Source organism: Callithrix jacchus, chromosome 11, assembly GCF_049354715.1.
Source record: "Callithrix jacchus isolate 240 chromosome 11, calJac240_pri, whole genome shotgun sequence".
NCBI lineage: Eukaryota > Metazoa > Chordata > Mammalia > Primates > Cebidae > Callithrix > Callithrix jacchus.
Genome location: NC_133512.1, coordinates 7,452,501 through 7,477,934, shown reverse-complemented (window position 1 = coordinate 7,477,934; position 25,434 = coordinate 7,452,501). Strand labels below are relative to the sequence as shown.

Genomic DNA, 25,434 nt, shown 5'->3' with positions numbered 1-25,434 from the left:
TAAGAAGCCCTAATGTACAGCCCTCTGACTTCACTTCTAAATAAAGAAGTAATTTTGAAGGTTGTAGGAATATTGTTCTATATTTTAAAAACAAGTCCTACTATCTTTTTTTTGAGACTGAGTCTTGCTCTGTCACCCAGCTTGGAGTGCAGTAGCATGATCTTGGCTCACTGCCACCTCCACATCCCAGGTTCAAGTGATACTCCTGCATCAGCCTCCCAAGTAGCTGGGATTACAGCTGCATGCCACCATGCCTGGCTATTTTTTGTATTTTTAGTAGAAATGAGATTTTACCATGTTGGCCAGGCTGGTCTTGAATTCCTGACCTCAGGCGATCCACCTGCCTCGGTCTTCCAAAGTGCTGGATGGAATTACAGATGTGAGCCACTGCACCCAGCCCAACTCTACTATTAATAACTAGAATGGGACTTAAAAATGTGATCAGGTATAAGATGCTTGTCCATGCCCCTGACTCCAGCACTTTTAGACTGGGGCCCTTACCCCTTATCATGTCCCCCTAATGCCACAATAAACCACATATATGCTGGCACAGTGTTCCTTTTCTTTAGGGAAATTACTTTTCAGGTGGAAAACTTGTTATCTTAGATTCTACAGTTAAATATTATCCTGGATCTCCGTCAGAGATTAAATGCATATGAATTTGTGTGAGGACAGCTCCCTTTCACAATGTCCATTTTACTGCTGCATGCCACAATGTGATGAAAAGGTCTAATTGTTTCTAAATATAAACATAAACTTGCAGAGATCTGTTAGATCCTTTAGAAAATAAAGCAACTCTTGGCATTATTGTGAATGATTTGTCTAGGAAAGACTGTGCCAAAACAAAGGGATTCTCAAAACTCAAACCCAAACCAGATAGTAGTCCACTCTCTTCCATTTGTACCTTATCAACATTGAATCATATTCACTTAAGGAGTTAAAAAAAAAAAACTGAAACCTCTTTGACTGCGGGTCAAGATAGCACGCGGCTATCAACTCAACCTACATGCATGTGCACGTGCTTGTGCACACAGACACAGACACACACACACAGACACAGAGTTTTCTCCCTTTCCCCAAAAAGCATTTAAAGTAAATACCCATCCAGACAAAAGCCTCCGTTTTCCTACTGCTTTTGTGTGCTGTGGAGGAAGCAGTTGTCGGCTGCGTTCATGAAAAATAACCACCACAGACACTGAGACACATGCCACAGTGTTCCCGTGGAAATCAAACTCTGAGAAATTTTTTAAATGTTTTCAACACATCAGCATGAAGCATCGACCTAGTTGGAATCACTTAGATCTAAAGCAAATGCACTGATTGTTTTCACAGCAGGCTTTTCTTCTTGGAGCTGAAACAGGCGCACTGGCGAGGGTTGTGCGGAAAGGTTTGCAGCCCCCTGCCTTGGTCTGCTATAGCCAGTGACACGATCAATACCAGGGTGAGTAGCAGAGGAAGCTCAGGGAAGATTATGAAGATGAGGTGAGTGACAGAATTACCTTATAGTGTTTGTTCTTTCTCTCACCTTGAATCTCATCTGCCACAGAGAGAGACGGAAAACCATCAGGGCACAGACCAAAAATGAGAGGTGGAAAGGGGTGAAGGGCATTAGACGCCATATGTGCTGGGAGCCTGGCCATTGTGTCTTTTTACATGTTAGAATCTTCAGGAAAGGGCAAGTCCTGTAGCAAATCAGGGCAGCATCACTGATTAACGAGAAAACAAATGCCAGCATCTCTTGCAGGGCCTGGAGCACAGCAGGTGCACCAATAATTGGCAGCCCTGATTTTCCGTATATTTGTATTACTGTTAAAACAACTGCTCCTCCTATTTCACTTTTTAGCCCCAGACAAGTATCATTCGTGTAAATAATATACATACACAAAGTACCAACTTTCCAGGTTAAGCTCTGGGATGAAGTGTGGACAAGACCAAACATGCCTGGGGTGCCCATTATTTATTTACTGAGAGCCTCCTCTGCACAGGCCCACAGTTTTCTTCCCCTAACTCAGAGGTCCAAAGATGCCTAAGCAATTGAGTCAGCTCATTCACTTGGCTTGTCCTGGAGCTTAACAGAGGCACTAATTTAGTTGAACCAATTCTCATTCAAAATATCCAGAATACAAGGAAACAGGAGAGTCTTCTATGGACTATCAATCTCATTGAGCAGTCCTGACCAACTGAGTAGAGGGACTGTGCTGACGATCAAACGTGCCTAACAATCATATTGAAGATAATCTGTCCAAGCTATAGCTGCTTTTACAATCCAATAGTTCAACCCTAAAGCTTGAGATATTTTTATATTTCTGTGAAGTTTAAACAACAAATAAGAAGTGTCCAAGAAATTCGAGGCTCTTACTTATTATTTGTTTACTTAAGCCACTGGGTGAACACAGTGAAAAGGAATATGTTCTAGGCCTTCCCGATTATTATTACCAAAACATCAAAGTGAATTGTTATCAGAGATTTTATTCTGATTCTTTGAAAAATACATGGAAATGTTTATATGTATATCTCGTTTTAAATAGAATGACTCTGTTGAAAAGTTAAAAAAAAAAAACATGATTCTACAAACCTAAAAATTATCACTGTCAAAAGTTTGGTTATTTATTTGTAGTCTTTTTTCTACAATTTTTAAATTTATATAAATAGAACCATGCTACATAAGCTAATTTTTTTCACTTAATATTACACATTATATCCATAACCATATATCTAGGTCATTCAATTTCTTTGAAAACAATTTTAATGTCACATGATTTATGGATTTAATAAGCTTAATCACTCCTTTCTTTTAAGATGTTAGATGCTTCTTTTTTGTGTGTGATTGCTAATAACAATTTCTTTATGCAGTTCTCTGAGTATTTCCTAAAAGTAGAATTACCAGGTCAAAGGCAAAAACAACTTATTTTTGTGTTTTTTTCCAAAAATAGTCTTTTTGTCATTGAAACATTAGAATTTAAATTTAGAAGTTAGAAAAGGAAAGAAAAAAGAAAATGTTTTCAAAATATCCCACAAGTGGAAGATTAACATTTTGGTATATCCTTGATATTTTTTTGTAGGCATCCATAAATATTTAGCTATGCATCTCATCTTTTTGTATTATTTGTAAAATGGAAGCATGTAGAACAAATGTGCTGCAATCTGCTTTGTCTGCTTAATTAAATAACTGGGATGCTTTCCACGTCCTTAAGTCTTCCGGATTCAGAAATGAAGATAACTGAATTGTGTTGGCTTTCCACAAGTGCTGTCCCACAGATTACGAAATGAGGCTCCGTATAACTAATAGCAACTCAGTAAATTTAAAAATGCTCTTTTCACAGTCTAACATTAATACTAAATCCTAAAGGAAACCTTCATATTTCTACGCTGAGGACATTTTGGAGAGAGAAGAGAAGGAAGAGAGGGAAGAGAAGGAAGAGAGAGAAGGGCAAGGCTGGGAAGAAGATATTCATCAGAAAATATTCAAAAATTCCCCGAAGAGAAAAACAACCTGTAGTCACTTGAAGAAATTGATCAAATCAATAAATTACCAAAGCAGTAAGTCAATAATCAGTTTACTGCCCTAAAATATTACTTTTCTCCTTAATATTGTAAATCTCTGGGCAGATGTGGTGGCTCACATCCATAATCCCAGCACTTTGGGAGGCCAAGGTGGGTGGATCACATGAGACCAAGAATTGGAGACCAGTCTGGCCAAGATGGTAAAACACAACTCTACTAAAAATATAAAAATTAGCCAGGCATAATGGCACGGACCTGTGGTCCCAGCCCCTTGGGAAGCTGAGACAAGAAAATTCCTTGCACCCAGAGGCAAAGATTGCAGTGAGATGAATTGTGCCACTGCACTTCAGTTTGGACGACAGAGTAAGATCCTGTCTCAAAAACAACAACAAGAAGAGCAGAGTAATAGCAATCGCTTTGTTTTTTCTAGAATTCTATAACTACCAAAGAAAATGCATAAACTACAGAAGCACTGCTTGCTCCTTTGCCACAAAGTATACATTCAAGAGAAGCAAATTGTTTAAAGCCAAAGGCAAGAGTAAACAACTTACTTAATATCATCCTGTGTGTTATTATTTCTAGTTTTCTTTGATAAAATGTCAAGGAGTGACATTTCACATAGCTCTGTTATTTTTACCACAGATTAGTTTTAAACACCATTGTGACTTATAGTCATCATTACCATCAACATCACCAATGCATCACATCACCATCACCAACATCGTCATCACCATTCACATCATCATCTCTATCACCATCAGTATCATCATCACATCACCATGACTATCATCACATCATCACCATCACCATTACATCACCATGACTATCATCATCACATAACCACCATCACCAACATCACCATCAACATCAAATCATCATCACATCATCACATCACATCACATCACATCATCACATCACATCACATCACATCACATCACATCACATCACATCACATCACATCACATCACATCACTTCACCATCACCACCGCCTCCACCAATATTACCATTTCTCTCATGGCATCACCAGCTGAAGTCCACAGGTTGACCATTCAACCTAAGAGCATAGCTCAACATGGCCTTCCCACATACCCTCATGTAAAGTAGATGTCCCATCCTCAATTATAATTCACTAGCTTAGCAATAATTTTCATTTCCTTTCTGGTATGTATCACAAATTGAGATTCTCCTTTGTTTTTTTTTTTTTACTTGTTTATCATCTATTTGCTTGTCTACAAGGCAATCTAAGGGAGAACAGAGAGAGAGAGAGAGAGAATGTGCGTGTGTGTTAAGAAAATGGAGAGGGCGGGAAGGTAGAAGCAATGAAGAGAACATTTAGCAGAATACAGACAGTGGAGAGGAGTCTGACATTAGTGGCCATTGTGTAATAAACATTGGTAAAAATGTTATATTTGCTTCACTAGACAGTACAAGTGATCACTAGAAGAAGTAAAAGCCTTAAAAGTGAATCGGTGTTAAATGGGAAGAGACTCCCCATTTAGAAAGGCACACATATTCTGAGGATTTTCCCAAGAGTATATCTATAAGCTTCAAGTAACACAAAGAGAAATCTGGTGGCTCAAGGCCAATTTGCTTAAACAGTGTGCTCCAATATCCCCCAAACATGCTTGCTGGCACCCGGAGAGGAGAAGCATTTAACTCCACTTGACTGTCCACTGACCACCCACTGTCCACTTTCCTTAGTTTGCCATTCACAAAGAGGAATTACAAGATGAACTAAAATGACGGTTGGTTATTTTTCCAGGTTTCAAGAAACTCCCTTTAAAAAATCTCTCATTGTGAACAGAAAAGAAAAAGTTTTAGTACCTACTTTAAGGGAACAAAGCAAGTACATTTCATCTTTGGTTGCATGATAGAGGATAAGACGACATATTTGCTCTGTGTCATCATGCCTAGGAACATCTCATAACCAGACTGATCTTGAACTGATCCCCTTTTCCAAATGTGCATGTAGTAAAATGGTTCCCCCTGACAAAGCAATAATAAATCTAAAAGTGGGCTTTCAAAATATCAATGTCACAGTGTTACTAGTCAAAAAGATTATCAAGCGTAGCATTGTCATTACAATCGGCACATAAATTTGTCATTGAATGTGTCGACCAAACAGGAGCCCCAGGGTCAGTGAGAGGAGTTAGGCATGAAAGGGTTGTACAGTTTTCACCTCTGCATAGACAATGATGGCCAGCAGGGGCTTATTTTAGATGGGAAAAAGCCTATGGTTCCCACAACAACAGTAACTTAACCAGTTACATATATAGTATATTATGACATGAAAGTTGACACCACATACAGAAATACTAAATACCACATATGCTTGAGGGGTACAAGTTATTGTTGCTATGGGAGCTGTAAGTTCTGAATGGTGATAAAAATGGAGTAAGAACCACTTGAACAGCCTTGGATCATGCCTTTATGATAATCCTGTACATTCATCACTTGACAAATCTTTATTGAGTGCCTACTATGTGTAAAGAATTGTGCTAGAGGCTGTGGGAAAATATGGTCCCTGTCTCAAGTAGCTAATAAAAAACTATCCGCAGGGACCTTACAATTCTACAAGGGCTGAGGGAATTTCCCCCTCGGTAGCCAAACAATATATTCCACATTTTTCGAATGTCGTGTGAAGAAGCCTATAAAAGGGAAATGCTATTAGAATCTACCCCAAAATGTCTTCTACTTAACCCCAGCATCTGACTTCTAAAGCTAACTCTTTGATGCCCATTGCTATGTTCTCCTCTGTTGGGTCATTAAGTATAATTGTTGGTCTGCCCTTTCTTCCCTTGCCCTCTTCCAACTCGCCCTTATATCAACTAATGGGATTAACACCAAGAATGTCTTTATTGCTTACATTTTCCTGAGATTCTCCTTGCATCGAAATATGCTGCAGAACATGTCAACACTTATTTATATTTTTTCAGATCTCCTAATGACATTTGTGCATCCCAGGATATCTCAACAAATATCAAAATGTATGTATGTCTACATATAGATACGATTTTTTAAAATGAGACATATTGTATATGGTGTAAACTCCTCTCATTGGGACCTGAGCACTGTAACCCTATCTTCCTGACTTGTTAAAATTAACTCAAGTACACTTTAATCACATAGGACAGCTGAAACCAGAGTTACCGGATAAAGAACATGGGAGAAGTTCCCCTCTACCACCCCAATCTCAGGAACTTTCAAGGTCTAGGAGATGTCACAGGTAATTTATTAACTGCAATGAGGAGTAAAGCAATACTTAACTGCATAACTTGTTCACATAACCGTTGAAAAGAAGCTTGAGGGGAGACAAATACAGGTGGGAAAGAGAAAAGTCTTGACCATTTAAAAATTCTTCAGAGAAAATAAATGTACATATAAAGAGAATGTTGCAAAGAATATTCTGTTTTTCCCATTTTTCTAAATCAACAAGATCTTATGCTTAGAAGTGGCTTGAGAGCTGTGATGTAAGTGCCAGAAAGCAGGGCTCAGGACTCATTCAGATTTGGCCACTGACTTCAAACACATCAGTTAATCTCTTTGAATTAAAGCAAGGGTCTTGGGTGAGTTGGACTTGATAATCTCTTTCCTCCAGAAATTCTACAGCTCTATGAAATTCATCCTTCTTCAGGGTAGGAGCAACTTATCATATCTGCTTACATGTACTCATACCCACCATCAGTACATAACAGCTCGGATCTTGTAGCTACAGCTCTGAGAAATTTCCTTAACAAATACTTAATAAGCATTTGTTGGGTGAATGAATATTTTTCACCATCTGCAAATGTTTGTGTTTGGTGGGTCTGGGTTCAAGGCTGTGTGCATAACATACATATATAGGGGTTAATTCCCTAGAGGTCATCATCAGGGAGAAATAGAACACAGGCTTATAATAACCCTAAAAGAAAGGAGAATGTGGATGCCAAAAAAGAGGCACGATGTGCTCTGAGGATTCAGATGAGGCCTGGCTGGTTCAACCAGGCAGGTAGAAGATTGCTGCAGGAGCTGTGGCTTCAGAAGGCTGGACAGGATTTAAGTAAACAGAAATTGTGGTGGAAATTCAGAGATAGGACAAAAACTACAGATGTTTGAGAAAAGTGAGTAGTCTAGTTCAATTAGACTAGAGTTTGGAGTCTGAATTGGAGGAGTGAAAGAACAAAAACCAGGAAAAAAACAGGCTGGGGCTTTGCATGACCTCATCATCATGTATGTGAACCACTGAGTGTTTCAGAATAGGAAAGAATGCATTCCAAGCTGTGTCTTAGGGAAATTATTCAGAATCTGGCTCAATAGTGAACAAAATCAACACAGAGACATGTGGAAATCTGGGTTCCTCTCCCAGTTTCAATGAGGCCCAGACTGCCCTTGTCTGCTCTACATTTGGGGCTTCTGAAGTTGAATTTATTTGAAAAAAAGAAATGTGTGAAAGCCATTGATGTACAGAAAACATACAAACAGGAAGACTAGAAAGGAATTACTTCAATAATTCAGGCAAGAGGAACAAAAGTCTGGAAAAGAAAGTGGTAGCAAGACTGGATAAAGACGTTGTCAACCATCTGAGGCAGTGATTTTTATAACTCTTACTTCACTGTTCAAGAACTGAAGCACAGGGGAGCTAAGTAATTTGGGCCTGGTATTCAGAAGTTTTCAACCCAGGTGGATTCCATGCTCTCTGTTCATTCATTAAATGTGGGGGAAGTCAAGGTGACTAAGGATCCAAGATTTGGGGAATGGAAGGTTGTCAGACTTTGTGGAAATAAGCAAATCAAAAGTATTAACATGGAGTAAGACTGCCCGCACTTGAACCTCAACTTCGCTACTTATTTGCATCGAGATAGATACACGTGCGTAGTTCTTAGAACACTGTCCGGCACACAGTTAGAGTAAAAAGTAAGTGCTGTTACTCTTTCAGATGGAGTGAATTCGTAGAAAAGATGCCTTTAGCATCCAACTGATGCTTGCAAAGGGAACCCCATGGATGTTTTCTAGGTAGATATGCTTTAAAAAAGTGATCAGGGCTGCTAGTGGATGAAAGAATAGAAATGACAATTCAAGTTACTAAAGCTGATGGGAATGCAGAAGAAAGAGGAGAACCCGGGAGCAAACCTTGGGAACGCCTCTCTTCTGGAGAGGAGAACACAATAGCAAGTTAAACACATAGAAGAGAGGTAAGAAAACTAGGAGTAGTCAAGAAAGCCCAGTCCCTTACTAAGGACCTTCAAGAAGCATGACCAGCAATATCTCATACAAACGGCAAAGATGGATGAGCATTTCCATTCCTTCTACAAGGAACGTTTAAGAACTGAAGAAGCAAGAATGTAAGGATAGATACAAGAATAAGCAAATGGGTGACAATAATCAGATTAACTCATGTACGTGTAGTATTTTCTATGAGACAAGCACTGTGCTTTATTCTCTAAATGTATAATTTTCACAGCAACCATCTGAGGCAGTGATTTTTATAACTCTTACTTCACTGTTCAAGAACTGAAGCACAGGGGAGCTAAGTAATTTGGGCCTGGTATTCAGAAGTTTGTAAAGAATTGTGCTAGAGGCTATGGAAAAAGTGGCCCCTGACTCAAGTAGCTAATAAAAAAGTATCCATTGGGACCTTACAGGACGTTACAATTCTACAAGGACTGAGGGAGTTCCCCCCTCTGTAGCCAAACAGATATTTCAGCGCTCTCTTAACGGCTTAGCAATATTCCCTTGATGTTGCAGGGGAAACACATGCTGGGGAGTGGGCCAGTGGGAAGACAAGTTTCAGGGGTCAAATTCTTAGAAGACAGCTTCTTTAACAATATCTTTTTAAATTAAATTGCCCTGATTTGTATAATTCAAATGCCCCAAGACACAGAATGGATAGATGTTCAGGAATTTCCAAGGAATCTCTGGAAAGCAACTTAGTTCTTTTGATCCCTGTAATGGAGGCACTTTGAGCTATGTTAAAGACACCTCAGAAATTAAGCATTGGATTTAAGATTTAAGATTTATGGTCAATATTATACCTGCAATACATTGCTTCCCAGGGATTTCTTCTGGGGAAAAGTTTGCAAAGTTTTCAGTAAGATCTGAGTTGATCACTCTGTCAATGGGGACTCTTGGAAGTTAAGGACTGAGGAAGTAAGATGGCAGCAGGTTGTAGAGAGTTTAAATTCACCACATTAGGTAGTGAAACCATGAAAATAAGATACAACATGGCATGTTTTGAAGTTTTATCTGGATTGCGGATAGAGGAATTGGAATGGGAACTGAAGGAGAGGGGAGCAAAGCAGAGCTATGATATGAGGTGGGACTGAGTCCGGGGACCAGGGAGGGAAACAGCAGCAGTAAAAAAAATTGTGATCCCAGCACTTTGGGAGGCCGAGGCGGGTGGATCACGAGGTCAGCAGATCGGGACCATCCTGGTCAAGATGGTGAAAACCCGTCTCTACTAAAAATACAAAAAATTAGCTGGGCACGGTGGTGCGTGCCTGTAATCCCAGCTACTCGGGAGGCTGAGGCAGGAGAATTGCCTGAACCCAGGAGGTGGAGGTTGCGGTGAGCCGAGATCGCACCATTGCACTGCAGCCTGGGTAACAAGAGCGAAACTCCGTCTCAAAAAAAAAAAAAAAAAAAAAATTGTGAAAGGGGAAAAACGAAACAGAGCTGACTGGATTCTCTGACCACACAACCCTTCCTTATTCAGAGGGTCACTGATTAGCACCTCCAGATTCAGCCCCGTCCCCAGCTCTGCTCACCAACCCTGCCATGGGCATGGTGAAGAGCACTCGTGTGTGTCAGCTTCTAGTCCTACTCTGCACCCTGCCCTGGGTTCAGCAAACTGGCAGCCACTTTGCTTTTGTGCCCAAATCCTCACTTTGCACGCTCCTCTTGGTAAATGAATTTTCCTAGTTCTTCCATGCAGAATTGTCCTTCCCTTCCTCCCCTGGGATCTGCGGAATCAATTCCCTGTTTCTCCCCCTCTCCCTCCTATTCCTCTTACCTTCTTTGAAACGCACGGGGTACTAGTCATTATAGTGCCATAACACAACACTGTTTTGCGAAACCTCTACCTTTGCTGCCTGGCTTTCCTGACCAACTGAGTGACCCTCACACTCACCCCATCCCACTCTGGTGTCTATTTCCCATTTCCAGGCTGTTGATTCACTCAGGCACTTCCATGCAACACTCTTGCAGCTTACAGTTCCCATGGTTTTTAGAAGGAGATGACATGGTATTTATCCAAAGCTCAATGAATATAGGAAAATTGAGAATAACAAAGAAGAGTTGGCACTAACAAAACTGATGGTTTTGCCTTTTTATTAGCCTCATTTTGAATTCTAGGTGGACAAAAAGTTTGTTCAACCAAGTGGAAAGATCACTTTTAAGGGAGATAAGAAAATGACTATTACCCACAGCAGTGAAAGGTACTAAACAATAACTGAGCTAAATTTTGTCTCCAAAGGGAGAAACTCAAACCCCTGAGAACATGTTGCTCCTTTGGACCAGCAAGAGGCCAATGCTCTGAAATTCGTGCTCAGAACACCAGGCATATTCTTCTTTCATGGAATGCTAGGTTGATGCATTAAACTTGGAGCACTTTGGGCATTTCACAAGCTTTCACTTCTTGTGAAAAGACTAAAAAAAGGTTTCCATATAGTATTAAAAACCAAATATTCGTGTGTGTGTGTGTGTGTGTGTGTAAAATCCTGAAATCCAAATATCAGTGTTGCTCAGTGTCAGTTCAAGTGCTAGACAGATTTTCCCTTAGGTTATTTCTGGAATCATAAACCTAAACGTGCAATCTCTGAGAAATCCCAATTTCAGTCTCAGACATTATTTCTGATGTTTTTAGATACCGTGTTATACTTTATAACATTGCAGAATACTAATTTAAAACTTGAAAATTATAACCGTTGTTCATAACACTCGTTCAAATAAATGAAAGCAGTCAACACTGCACTTTTTACTGATCTAGTCTCAAATCTTATTTTCTTTTGACCTTTGCCTATATTCCTTTTTTCTTAATTTTTTATACAGAAGAGCAATACGTATTTCATTAAAATGAATATATATACATATATATGTATATGTATAAATAATCTTCACTATGTTGAAAATTAAGCTAGAAAACCAAGAAAAAATTAAATGTTGAGTGATCTAATATTGCCATTTGCTTATCTTTATACACAGAAATAAAAAGTAGTCCATTAACATAACATTATTTTGAGAAAATATATTCAAGAGCCAACTAGGGTAGATCATAACTCATGTCACTGTTTTCCAAGTGCTACCAAAATAATCTCTTTATTCATTATATTTTATTATTCATTAACTTTGTCAGTTTGTAAGTACGCATGAAGCTGCCAATTAACATACTCTTCTGTGGCCTTTGTATTAAAAGTTTTAAAAGATAATTTGAATAATCCATTTCCCAGACTGTAGAAAAATGAAAATTATTCACAGTCACTTGTACTGCATAAAACATTGCTAAAGTGAATAGTAACACACTATTTCCACTCGGAGTAATACTTCAGGGACTATGTTTTAAAGGTGGCAACGTGTTAGTACAGATTTGTTTTTGCCACTAAGCAAATATAAGAATATTTTTATGAAATTGCTGAAGACAATGGTATCGGCTTTATAAGCTGTTTTTTAGTCATGCTCCTTTGTCATGCCTTGTTTATCTGATCCCCATATAACTTAAAATCGAATCCATGTAAACTCCTGAAACACAAAACCTATGTCCTCATTCTTCACTCCCCTTTGTCTTTTACATAGAACCTGTGTCCCCACTTCACGTTTTAAGACTCAACATTATGACTTGCTAAAAATAAGCATCTGCTAGATACCATGGTGGTGGCTGCTTAAATTAAACGTGTTATGCAGTATGAATAGGAGCCATGGCTGAGAAGCCCCTTTCCTTTTAGACATCATATGAAAATAGAAAATGACCGTTTTCAAGGATAGCCTCATTTGCACATTCCAAAATGAAGCTAGGAGCAGAGCACAAAAAACAAATTCCCAGACAAGGAATGTTAAGAGGGAGCAAATGGAGCAAAGGCAACTTGAGGCTTCAAAACCACTTGAGACGAGCATTCTACTGAGGTATAAATGAGGAGAGTGACCGTTGTAATGAAGCAGTCATTCTGTGGCACCCACTGAGCTCCCGCTACAGGCCAGGATGTGCCTCTAGAGAGACTTAGGAGTTTTTCGGGTAGTAGAAAATAAGGGGAAGGGGTAAGACGCTGAGTATGATGAGAAAAAAATCCCTGTGTGGTCTCTAGCAACGCTTTCAACTCTTCACCTGTTCTAAGATGATTACAAGCCAATTCCATGGGAGAGAAAGGGGATGGAGAAAGAAGAGAAAATGTTACACAGTTAAAGATAGATAAAGATAGAGATGAGAGAGGAAGAAATGAAAGAAAGAGAAACATCTCTCCATCAGTCTAAACTGAAAATACAAAAATCTCAGAATTGTATTCTCAAGCCCCTTTGCTTGGATTTTCAGTCTAACAGTGGCCCCAATAATACACCAATATCACTCCAGAAAAACACTGGCTGGAAGGAATTGCTGAGATAAAGAAAGGTGGGAGGCACTCTGTTCCCCTGTCTCAGGTTTTCATGTGAACAGACTTCTCACCCAGGAGAGGAGCCATTCTGTATTACATTGGCGCATGATAAGAATGTGACATTCATGGGCCCTACTTCTATATGTGAATGGAATTTTTTCCCTCTTTGTCCCACACCCAGTAGCAAGTGGGAACCCTGGGTAAAAGGGTCTCTTCATCAGACCCAAACTTTTCTCTGGTAGTCTGTACCAAGATCAAAATGCAGGACACAAGATACTTGTAAAGCAACTTGCCTGCAGATCTGAAACCACAGTTTTCAACGAGATTTATAAGTATTAAATGAAAATCAACCCAGAAATTAAAGAAAGGGTCTTATTTATTGTCCCTCAAAACTCTAGTAGAATAAAATGAGTGCATGAGGCACCTGTTTATCTTTTTCTTCATGTATAATGGTAATTCTTTCTAAATATAGATAATAACTGGTTGAGTCAGGGCATACTCTTCTGTTCATTTGTTTATAAACTTATTAATAATTTGAGCCCTTAATTTGTGCTGTGGTATCAAGTTAATGTGCTGACTTTAAGCAAATAACCAGGGGCAACATGTCTCTTGTCTTCAATATTTCCTTTAAATCTCTATTTCTTATAAAGATTTGGTTCAACACAAAAGAAAGAAAACCACCAAGAAACATTGAAGGAAGAGAGGTGTGCATAGATGAGAAAACCTACCAAGATCTTAATGCACAAAATCTCCAACGCATATCCTTGTCTACTGTGTTGGATTCTAGCACACATCTCTCTTTTACTCCCTCTCGAAAGGTTCAACCCAATTTCCCACATTGCTGAGCTCTTGCAGGAGATGGTATCAAGACTCAGCTCATCTGTTTGAACAATGACCATGTCTCCTCCCTGTGATTCAGAGTGGTCATTGAAAGGAGGGATGCAGGTGTGGAGAGGTGGCAGCACAAGATATAAAGTATATTATATTACAGGCTCCAGACAAAAACAGAAAAAGAACAACGCTGTCTCTACCAAGCATTATGTTCCTTTCTGGTGTTCCAAAGTGCTTTGTGGAAGATCATGGAAATTTATTTCACCAAATCAGCATTTTGTTTCCTAACTGTATATCCGCTTGTAAAAAGTGAAAAGAGATATTTAGGAGTAAACTCTATTTAGCCTTACACTCGTAACACACACAAATGTAAACAAGATTACGTTTTATGAAAATTTCAAACTACTAAGAAGAGAGTTCTCTTTTTCAGCCCCACTACCACCTCTGGCACCACAAGGTTTAAAATACCATTTGACAGGAAAAAGATTGGTTGAAATAGCCAGATAAATGATGCCCTTTATTGAATTCAATTTCCAAAAAATGAAATTGAAATATGAGAAATACCACAGGATTTAAGTTTTCCAAAATTTGAGTTAAGATATACTTTTGTGGTAGAATCTCTGACTTCATATCACCATAATCCGTAATAATACAATATAATTATTTCATAAAAATGAGTTTAGAAGTGCCAACATACATTTAGCTGGAATTTTGAGTTTTTGTGAAGAAAGGATGGAGAAAGCAAACTTATCTTGCAAATAAGTCGAATTTGACTTCAAATTCAGGCAGGAATCTTAATCAGTTAAAAGATGATAGATATACAGATGATGTGTGATTGACAGAATGTTAATTTGTCAAAAGATAAAAGAGTTTCTGAGGCTATGCATCTCAAATAGTTCAGACTCCATCAGCATTATAAAGATATGAACCTGTTTTCAAGCCTTCCCGGAAATTACCTATGGGAATTTTCCTCACACACAGAATAGTGCCTACTGGATATATATATATATATGTATGTATGTATATATCTTCTACTTCTCAGGATATATTTTATTTGTATAACTTCTATATGCATAAATAGGTAAACTCTCACATGTAGAAATGAGAGTTAAAGAATACTTTTAACAGATATTTCCAAATGAGTTCTTAAAGGCACTCAAATACTTTAACCCTAAAAAAATTTCTTCTGGCTTTGAGAAGCAAACTGAAGCACATTGCAACATTTATTGAAACTGATCATGAAAAGGTGTGATTTCTCTCAAATGCTCCTTTATAATCCCAAATATCCATTCTACTATGTCACTTACGAAACCACCTTAGCTTTTGTTCTTGTTTTATGACTGCCCTATTTATTAAAGGTAATAATTTTAATAAAATAATTGCTTTATTTAAAATATTTTTTAATAAAAGAATAATTTATTCATATAATTTATACATCTCTGTACTCAGATTACTTTATAAGTCTAAAGGCATCTGACCGTGACATGGGGGACTTACTACCTTAATTGTGAAAATAACTTGGGACACTGTATTTAAAGTCAGCCACATCTAAAGGCGTAGCTTATGGAGCATTCAGACACCGACTGTTTGAGGCTAGTGTGGCTCCTAGCCTCAAAGTTAGGAGCAGCTCTTAATGCTACCAAAGAGCACCAATTTGCTCCTCCACCCTTCCACTCCCCAACGGGTCTATCATTTTACATGTTACAAAAGGATCATCTTCCAGGCCAGCATGGAGAGCCCAAGTACAACAGTTATTGGTGGCAAGAGTAACTTTCTTGTCTATAGGAAATAAATGAGTCAGGGATTCTTAGAAGGCAGAGGTGAAGAAGGGAGGAGGAAAAAAAGGAAAGGAAGGATGAAGGCAGGGAGGGAGTAAATCAGATATTGCTGTAATGAAATCGGCCTTCATAAAGATATGACACTTTTCACAGGTAATGTTAGGGCCATGTTTCAACCGTGTGATTTTGCATATGATTAAGGATTTATGCCTGGCCTCGAGCATTTTCAGGTCCAACTCCAGCTCTGTCACTTACTGTCCTGCAGGGCCTTGTGCCACTTCCTTAGCCTCAGCTTCCTACTTGACAAAGTGGAGATAATAACAGTACCTACCTTACAGACCTGGTGTGAAGATTAAATTATGCCAGCAAAGAGCCTGGCAGCTAGCAAGTACTCACTTACTGGTACACTATTATTAATGTTTTTTAGATGGCTAAGTACTTAACCCTTTTCTTTATTTTAGATATCTAAGAAAGTTTACAAGAGCCCCACTGAGACACACACAGACACACGGGCATATATGAAATGAATGCCAGATTACATTCCCTCCATTCCTCCTCTGCTATTGATTTATGATTGGCGGGGGTGGGGGTGGGAGGCATTACGTTGTTCAATTTTCATAGGCGTATTTTCTTTATTATTTAAAATAACAGTCCTTCAGTTATTGTGATAGAGTGCCTTATAATTATCTGTAAAGCTTTTTAAAACACTAATATCCAGGCTCCACCCAGATAAAAAGAACCAGAATTTCTGAGAATGAGTCCTTCACATCAATAAATTTTTAAAGGTTGCCGCTGGTGTTTCTCAAAGGCAGGCAGAGGGAAACAGTGAGACTTTAGAAAATGATACAGGTTCCAGACTCATTTCTTCCACTCATTAGCAATATGGCTACAAATAAGATACATAACCTCTCTGAGCCAGCTTCCATTTCTATAAAATGGGGATGATGATTTGTACCTATTCCTAAAGCTGTGGAGTTCAAATAAGATCATTAATATTAAAGCCATGCTCTGCAATTTGTTTTTGAAAGCCTGTTTTAAGCTCCAGGTGAAGAAGCCAGCTACCTTTAAACCTACAGATGAAGCACACCTGTCTTAGCATATGGAGGGAAGAAACAAGAAGGAAAAAGGACGCACTCACCCAGTGGACAGTTCCACAGACTCTATTCTGGAAGTCAGTGTAGGGGAAGATGGCATGGTCAGCTCACACTCCCATCTCTTATTCAAATATAAGATTTTATTACCAACTACTTTACTGTCTTCTTAGTACATGTGAGACAATATGATTAAGAAGAATGAGAAGAGACATTTTAAAAGAAACGTAAAACATAACTGCTTACATTCTCTGGTATATTTCTATAGTGTATGCTTTTTCTACCTTCTCAAAACCCTAAATTAGTAGAATTCAAGAGCTAAGTCTCATTGGTTTTGATTCAGCCCTGCTTGTGACTGAATTATTTAACCTATGAATCAGGGTGGAAGGATTGCTCTGACAATATGAAATAGAGAAAACAGAAGGTTAACTGACATTAATTACCATAAATTTCTTCTGGTCTCTTTTTCACTAATCTAGATATACTAACTAAATCATGCACTGGAAACATACATCGATGTCAATTATCTTAATAAAGAGCATTGAGGCTCATGAAAGAAAAGAACTTAAGCATTTTGTTCAGTTGAGTTTGGAGGCTTGGAGCAAACATAAAGGTTTTCAAGTCTTAATGTGTCTGCCTGAGAGCTAGCTCCTTACGCCATTCCTGTCATTCTTACCCCTTTGTTACTAATACAGTGTTCTGATCTTTATTGCTATTTTAATCGGTCTGAGTGTTCAATACATAAATAATAAATATCGTTTCTTGTGGCATAAAGCTACTCTTCACTTTTAACGATACACTTAACCTACACTATTTATGAGTCCTTTTGCTTGAACAAACCCTATTTGGAAGATTCTGAAATCTTTTATGTTAAGAGAAATGAAACTTCTCTACTTGTTAGACTGATTGCAGAGACTAACTTATTTTTAAAAGCTAGATCAAGAGAGAAGTGGTTAAATAAATCACTGTATATCCATAAAAGGGAGTGCTACAGAGAAGGATGTAGGTCTATTCATAGTCACATGAGAAGAGGTTCGAAATGTTTTTTATATGTAAAAGCAAGTTGCAGAACTCTATGTATAGTGTGGTCTACTTGGGTTGTATAAAGATTTTCTATGTGTATACATGCATAAAATAACTCTAGAATGATATATATGAAATTGTTAACAGTGGTTATTTGTGGGGAGTGGAATCATAGGATACTTTACTTTCCACTTTATACTACTCTGTACTATTGAAATGGTTTGCCATCTGCAGGCATTACTGTTATAATTTTTTAGTAAAAAATTCCAAAGTACTCATAGGATTCTACCATGTAACTAACTCACCTCAATCACATGCATATAAGCATTGTGTTCATGTACTGTCACTTTTACTCAGATGTTCCACTCTGCCTGAACTCGCTCTTTAAATTCTATTTGATAAATAATGGTAGAAAGGGAGAAAGCAATTGCAGTTGATAGGTTTCAGCACTAGCACAAATGGAAGTACATTGCAAAGCAAACAGCCCCTGTTTTAGGGAGGAAATAACCACAATATTCATCCCTTTGCAGTTTTCTATCAACTATAACTGTGTACTCAAATTCTTAGAATAAACTTGATGTTTAAATGCCAGACATAGGTGATGGGGAGGAAGGCAGCAAACCACATTGCCATGTATGTACCAATGAAACAATCCTGCATGTTCTTTACATGTACCCCAAAACCTAAAAATGCCATATATATATATATATATATATATATATGTACGTGTGTGTGTGTGTGTGTGTGTGTATATATATATATATATGGCTGCAAAGTACTACTCAGGAGGCTGAGGTGGGAGGGTCTCTTGAGCCCAGGAGTTCAAGGTCAGCCTTAGCAACGTGGCAAGACCTCATCTCAAAACAAAAACAAAACAAAAAAGTTGCAAAGTGTTTTTCCATTCTCAACTTAGTTGAGAGGAGTCTCTTAAGTAAACATCTACCATAATTTTTGCAGGTACTAAGATTAAAAACACAAACAAAATATTTTGATGTTAAATAGTCAAGTCTTCCTAACATGTTTAAAGTATGTTGGTGAGTGTGCATGTGTGTTAATAAATTAAATTGCCAGACTGCCTCGTTTTCATTTTTACTCTAAATTATTTCATCTCTAGAAATCTAGAGATAGGTATGTTTATCAATGAAAAAAGTTTTCAGAACGATATTCAGAACTTTAATTCTTGAATTTAGGATTAATATTTTCCTAGGAACAATGTATGACTGTTTGGGATTTGAGCTATATTAGCCTTTGTTACCAGAAACCTTTTGAATATTACTAAAAACACCTCTTGTATTAGCAGGTCTAGAAATACACCAAGAAATGCACCTAAGAATGTGTAAAAACACACTTTGTTAAAGAAATACTGAAACAGAGAAAATGAATACAACAGAGATTTACTTTTAAGACCCTTGAACACCATCTGCTGATATGAACATAGAGAAATTTTCAAACTTGGCATTCTTATATCTCAGCCAAACTTTCACAAAATCTCTCATTTTTCCCAAATTCTGACCTGGGGCATTTCATCCCACAATCATCACTTCTGCCTATGATTCAACCGGCATCTTGTCAAATCTGGCTGCAAGATTAAGTTTCCCGATTCGGAATTCAATATTGTAACCCTAAGGATATAAGATTCGAGCTGGAACATTCTGGGGTTTTTTTTTTAATGGATAAAATTGTTTTGGCCCAAAGACCACAGTTCACCCTGACCAGAATGATGAATCGTTGGGACTGACACTAAGTGAAATGACTTTGATGTTCTCGGTTTTATTTGTGCCCATGAAGCAGCGTTTTACATTTGTCCTAACTCTCAACCTTTTGGAGAAAAGGTTGAAAGAGGCTTGTTTTCTAGTGTTATTTAAGACTTTCTTTCTTTTTTTTTTTTTTGAGACGGAGTTTAGCTCTTGTTACTCAGGCTGGAGTGCAATGGCGCGGTCTCGGCTCACCGCAACCTCCGCCTCCTGGGTTCAGGCAATTCTCCTGCCTCAGCCTCCTGTCTAGTATTATTTAAGACTTTCAAAGTTAACTAGCTCTGTCTGAAGCAAGTCTGGCTTGCCATAGTCCATACCATTGTGTGTCCAGCTCCATTCTTTTCCATTCTGTCTTTCCAATTTGGAGGAAAAGAATTGAAGATTTAAGAAATATCTACATTCCCCCCACATTTCCTCAGTATCAGTTACAGCTTCTAGTATTCTTGATTCTGTCTTGATACAATATTTACCTTTTACTCTCAACAAAAACCTACTTCCTTAAAAAAAATTCTGTATGTGAATTCTGCACTGAAAACTAATCCCTATAAATGTCATACTTTGCTCTTCTGAAGAGAGATTTGCCTGAGTTCTGATCAGTGCTAAAAACACCATTTAACAGGTATGTAATCTTTTGAAAATATACCTGTTTGAAAGTTTTTAGGTGTTAGTGATAGATGTTTTCTTCTAAAAATAGTTTTAAATTATTCATCAAAAATCAAGGTCATAAAATATGCAGAGTCAACATCATATTAAGCTCCAGAAATAATAAGTGCTATTTCACAGCATCAGAGCACTGGTTAACCATTTGTAAAAAGCTCTAAAGATTTAAAGAAAAGTTTTCCTTAATACTGAAATTTGTGTAGAGCACAAGCACTGTGAGGTGTTTTTTACTTCTTTTAGGCTTTTTTTTTTAAATTCTAGTTTTCCTGTGCTAAAATATTGTTTTACTGTTTTTCTCTGTGATTTGAATTGCCAGGTGAGATGAGGTAAGCTTACAGAATAACTTAGAAATATAAAGTAAAGAAGCAAGTATATTGGTGAATTTTCTGCTGCCTTTTTGCTTTGTTTTGCTTGAGATCTTGTCTCTCTTTCCACTGCCCTTTCCTGCCTGGGAAGCTCACAAAGATTCACTCTTCACTTATTAGTCATCAAACTGACTCTGGTTCACAGTGGAAAAGAGAAGAAAAGCGGATGGAGAAATGGCAGTGAAGAAGAGAGCAAAATGTCAGAGCAATACGTTTGAGCGATTATATCCTTTTCATTAAAGGTGTCAACACATTTATTTGCATCTTTGACCCTAGGACTTGGGAGGTGCAGGAAATTGTAAGGGTACCTCTTCCCATGGGAAAAATCTACCTCCTGGGTTGGGGGAAGCCTGAAAATAGGTGAAAGTTAGAATACTCAGTTGATCTTTAATTTTTTTTTTTTGTCTTATGATTAGAAAAGTGCTGCTGAAGGGAATAGGACTGCATTTCACCAGAATCAGTACCAACAACTAATGTCTGTCTTTTGAAGAAAGAGTCTTTCATATCATGGGGTTTTAAAGCGAGTGATAAAACAAAAAGCTATTTTCTGAAGGCCAGTCAACCTGAAAAACAAGTGTTTTAAAACCTAGAGAATTTCCTTTAACATAAATAATCAAAGATGTTTTCAATTATTTTGCTATTACTTACATACAATGGTTTTACATTTATGAGAAGTGCTATCCCCAAGATAACAATACTATGATCATTTATAAACGGGGTATAGAAAAATAACACAAGCAAACGGCAAACCAGGAAGGAATTTTTCCAATAAAAATTAAGCAGTTTTCACCATAATCGGCTCACACTGTGAAATTGGGAAGAACAAGGAAATAATAGAAAGAAAAATAAATCTTTACTGAAATGTAGTGATAGCATTTCACTCACAACCCCTTTTTCAAATTGAGATGCAGAAGAAATGTGTAAAAAGGCAAAACTGTTACAAATCTTGATTACAATTTTGGATCAGTTTAAGACAATATAGCTCAACAGAGCCATTTACATATGCTAACAGAGCAAAGCTTAACTCGGTAATTTACTTTATTGGACACACATTTCATCTACAAAAAAATAAAAGAAAGAAAGGAGGGAAGAACAAAAGAAGAAAGGAAGAAAGAGATGTAGGGAGGGAGGGAAGGGGAAAAAGAACATAAATCCAAGTTTGAGATTATATTTAGAGCAGCTGTTATCTCCCCAGTAAAGGTTTGGCCATAAAGTACAAATTAATTTAAAAGTTGTGTAATTTGGATTTTCTTTTAGTGTTCAAATTAAAGTCAATATTTATCTTTTTGCACATTGTTCCTTCAAGTCTGATCCTTTTATGTTTGTACTTTGTGTCATAACTTTATTTTCTACTCAATCAGGCATTAGAAAAGAGTAACAGCTTGTACAATACCACAATGTAATTGAAAAGCGAAGTTTTTCAATATTTGCAGACATGTTAATTATATTCCAATTTTGGTAAGCAATAAAAAGAAAAAGAGAAAAATACTTTGAACTGGTAAGATGCAGGTTACATAGCAAAGAAAGGCTCAATGAAGACACATCTTTGACTGATCTCTGAAACTTATTACATGCAAACTTTCTTTCATAAGCATTTGTATTTTAAAAGTTGCAGCAACTTCTGCATATGCTAGAGGTAAGAACCAAAAAGTTTTGAGTTCTTAAGCATTGAAAATAATACTTGAACCATATAGACAGTTTCATTAATTGACCTTAGAGATAGAAAATTTAGCTTCAAGAGCCAAGTTCATCTAATTGTTGTTTAGTATTAACATTATTGTATAGTGGTATGACTATGTGGATAAATACTTAAATGGACAAAATTGGCTGTATCATTTAAATGTTTGCTTTGATTTTTAAAAATTCTAAACATAGTACAAATTAAGTCTATCTGATACACTGTAAAATGTTAACATAAGACTTTTTATAAGTATTAATGGAATATTAAGTGAATCTTTACAGGCCAATAAGCAATACACAGTACAAATTCAATTTTGCTGAATACGGCACTTACCAAAAGAATACTAGCACCAGTATGTATAAGAAAAAATAATACTTAATTAATCTGTATTTTTTTCTAGTATACCATTCATCCATAATACCTTGGGGAAAAAAGTATTCTCAGTGAAATACAAGCAGTAATAATTTCACACTCCCAAAATACATAAATTTGTTGAAGCAATCTGTCAGTTTCAAAAATATAGGCATTCACACCCACAAAAATGACTTTTTTAAAAGAATATATGGGAGTTATGCTTTGCATGAGTAAAACGTGGTTAGGTTAGCCCCAGTGTTTAATTTATATATATAAGGCATGACTGTCAGTCTAAACTGACTGAGAACAATCTTCAAGTGTATTATTTACACCATTTCAGTGTCCCCTGTCCCTAGGCCACTTGCATCTCACATCAGTTTGAGCATATTTTAGGTAAACAATTATAATTAAAGCTACATTAAATACTTTTTGGAACAAGGGATGGTTTAAAGAAACCTCCATGCAAAATTAATTTTCTGATGATATAATAATGAAATATCTGTGGTTTTAAATCTCCACATGAGAAAACATACATGGAGATACTGTTAAGCCAAATGCACGCACACATAACTGAACACTGTCTCAGACATTTGAATTACTTTTCTGATATACAACTTTACAACACTTCAAATGGTCTAAATGTACTTTGAAAAATAAAAGACCCATTGTACCAGTAAGGAAAATTGTAAAAGCTTTTTATTGCACTTCTAATGCTATTAAAATATAGAATGCATGGTCTCTTCTCTCTTCTGCTAGTACTTCAGCAATGTCAACTGAAAGTGCATCCACGATCGCTTTATCCAGCTGTCTCTCTCCCATTCCTACCAAACATAGACTTGATAAATATTTTCATCTAATTTGCTTCATCTGTTGTTTTTCTTAATAACTAATTTAATAGCCTCTGTTCTGTAATATTTGCAAAAGTCAGTCTATAGACGTGAAGCCAGCCGGGACCCTCAGGCCTGCACATCAGGATGGTGGGCTGGCTGGGTCCTCTGGGGACAGCAGTGCCAGAAGGAGTATTGGACATAGTGACCTGTCTGTATGAGATGAGAAAAAACAAAAACAGGAGGTCTGCAATACTGATGAACTAATCTGTCACTCACAAGCTCAGGTCTGCAAAAAAAAAAAAGGAACGAAGCACTAAACATTTAATGGCCATAAGAGATGAAAATAAAAGTCTTCATTTCTAAATGATAATCAAACCCACGGTTCAGAACCTGCTTAACTGTGTAATTGAACTGACTTGAAAACCATCCCAAGGGTAACAATTCATCCCACGTTTAAGGGGTTAGGAAGCTAACTACAGGTAATTGCTATCAGAAATCTGGTTTGATTACCAAAAATTGTATGAATGAGCCAAGTTTCTTGATCTTGATATACTAGGCAGGGTGTCTGTTCTTCCAGGTACTAGACTGCTTAATTGCTTGCTTGCGGGAGGAAAAATCCTGGGGGAAAGGCATATATGAGCAATTTCTACTCAGTGAAGCCAGTGCTGTGTCCTGAGCTGGATCATGACCAGAAACATAGAAAAGTCTACTCTTCCCTACAGTGGAAGCAACTGTGGATATTTCATCCTAGGAGTGAATGAAAAAAACCTAAAGCTCATACTTCATGGAAATCTTTCAATATCCCGGATGGAAAATATGACTGAAAACTGGTTCTTTGCTCCTCCAACCCAAAGCCATCTAGGAACAGAACTCAGAATAGAAAAAACAGGACAAAAATAATAATTATTCCAAAATGTATCTGAGAATAAACACAGACAAACATTAGCAATATCAAATGGGAATGCTCACACCTGCTGAGTAGGTATAAGAAGATATTAAAGCCAAGAGCTAAAAATAAGCCATCCCTTTCTGGTTTTAACTGACAGCAGAGCAATAAAAAATTTCACATTCTTTTGTTGTTGTTAGAAGTAATCATTTGAGTACATACACTTATCTGTGCTATAACTATTTAAATGAATTCATTTCAAATATGTATGCCATCTTTCTTTTTTATATTTCTAGATATGATTTCAATATAGACTTGCTGACTTTTTGGTATGCATATAGGACAATACTCTATTTTTCTTTCATTTTAAATACTGTTTCAATTTCAAATAAAAAATAAGCATTCTAGTTTGTATATTTTTAGCACAGAATGTTTACAACCTTCAGAACGATTGCTTTATAATTTACTGACTTGACATGTTGAGGGTTTTTAAACAAAATTACGAGAAGTAGCATCTTCAGAAAGGATGTGACTACCCTGATACATCTGTTGACGATGTATCCTAAAAAGTCATTAACACTAGAGTTCTCAGACATAGGAGCCTTTAGGAATTATACTAAAGAGCACACACAAAATACAGAGCTATGTGATAACAACTAACTTTTAATCCTGACAAATTACAAGTTAAGCTTACTATCTGTAAAAATATGTACTGATTTCTTTTTTAAGCAGATTTTAAAAAGCCTTTAAAAAGTATATGCCTTTACAATTGATTTCCAATAAGCAATACTGAATAATGAACTACGAGTGACTTTCCTGATTTTTCACCAGAAATATATAGAAAAAGGAAACCCTATTTCTTATTAGAGATTGAAGTACAGTAATTCTGCACAGCATTAAGAACCATAACTATGCTGTACAGAAGAACCTGCAGCCTAAGAAAAGTTTTATTAAACAGGACAAGACAGTGATCAGGGGCTTAAGTTTTATTTCAATACGAAAAAGTCATCTATTATAACAGATATTTATTTAATTCCCTACACCACAATTATTTTAGCCATATTTGATATATTTGCTCATCAGCGAATATTTACACTGAAACAGGTATTAAGAGTATAT

The 25,434-nt window shown here is 37.1% G+C and overlaps 1 protein-coding gene across 5 annotated transcripts in view; it reads right to left on the bottom strand.

The window, feature by feature from the left end:
- The window catches only part of POU6F2 (POU class 6 homeobox 2), a 481,859-nt gene that overhangs the window by 454,769 nt on the left and 1,656 nt on the right, over positions 1-25,434 (bottom strand). The window lies entirely within an intron of this gene.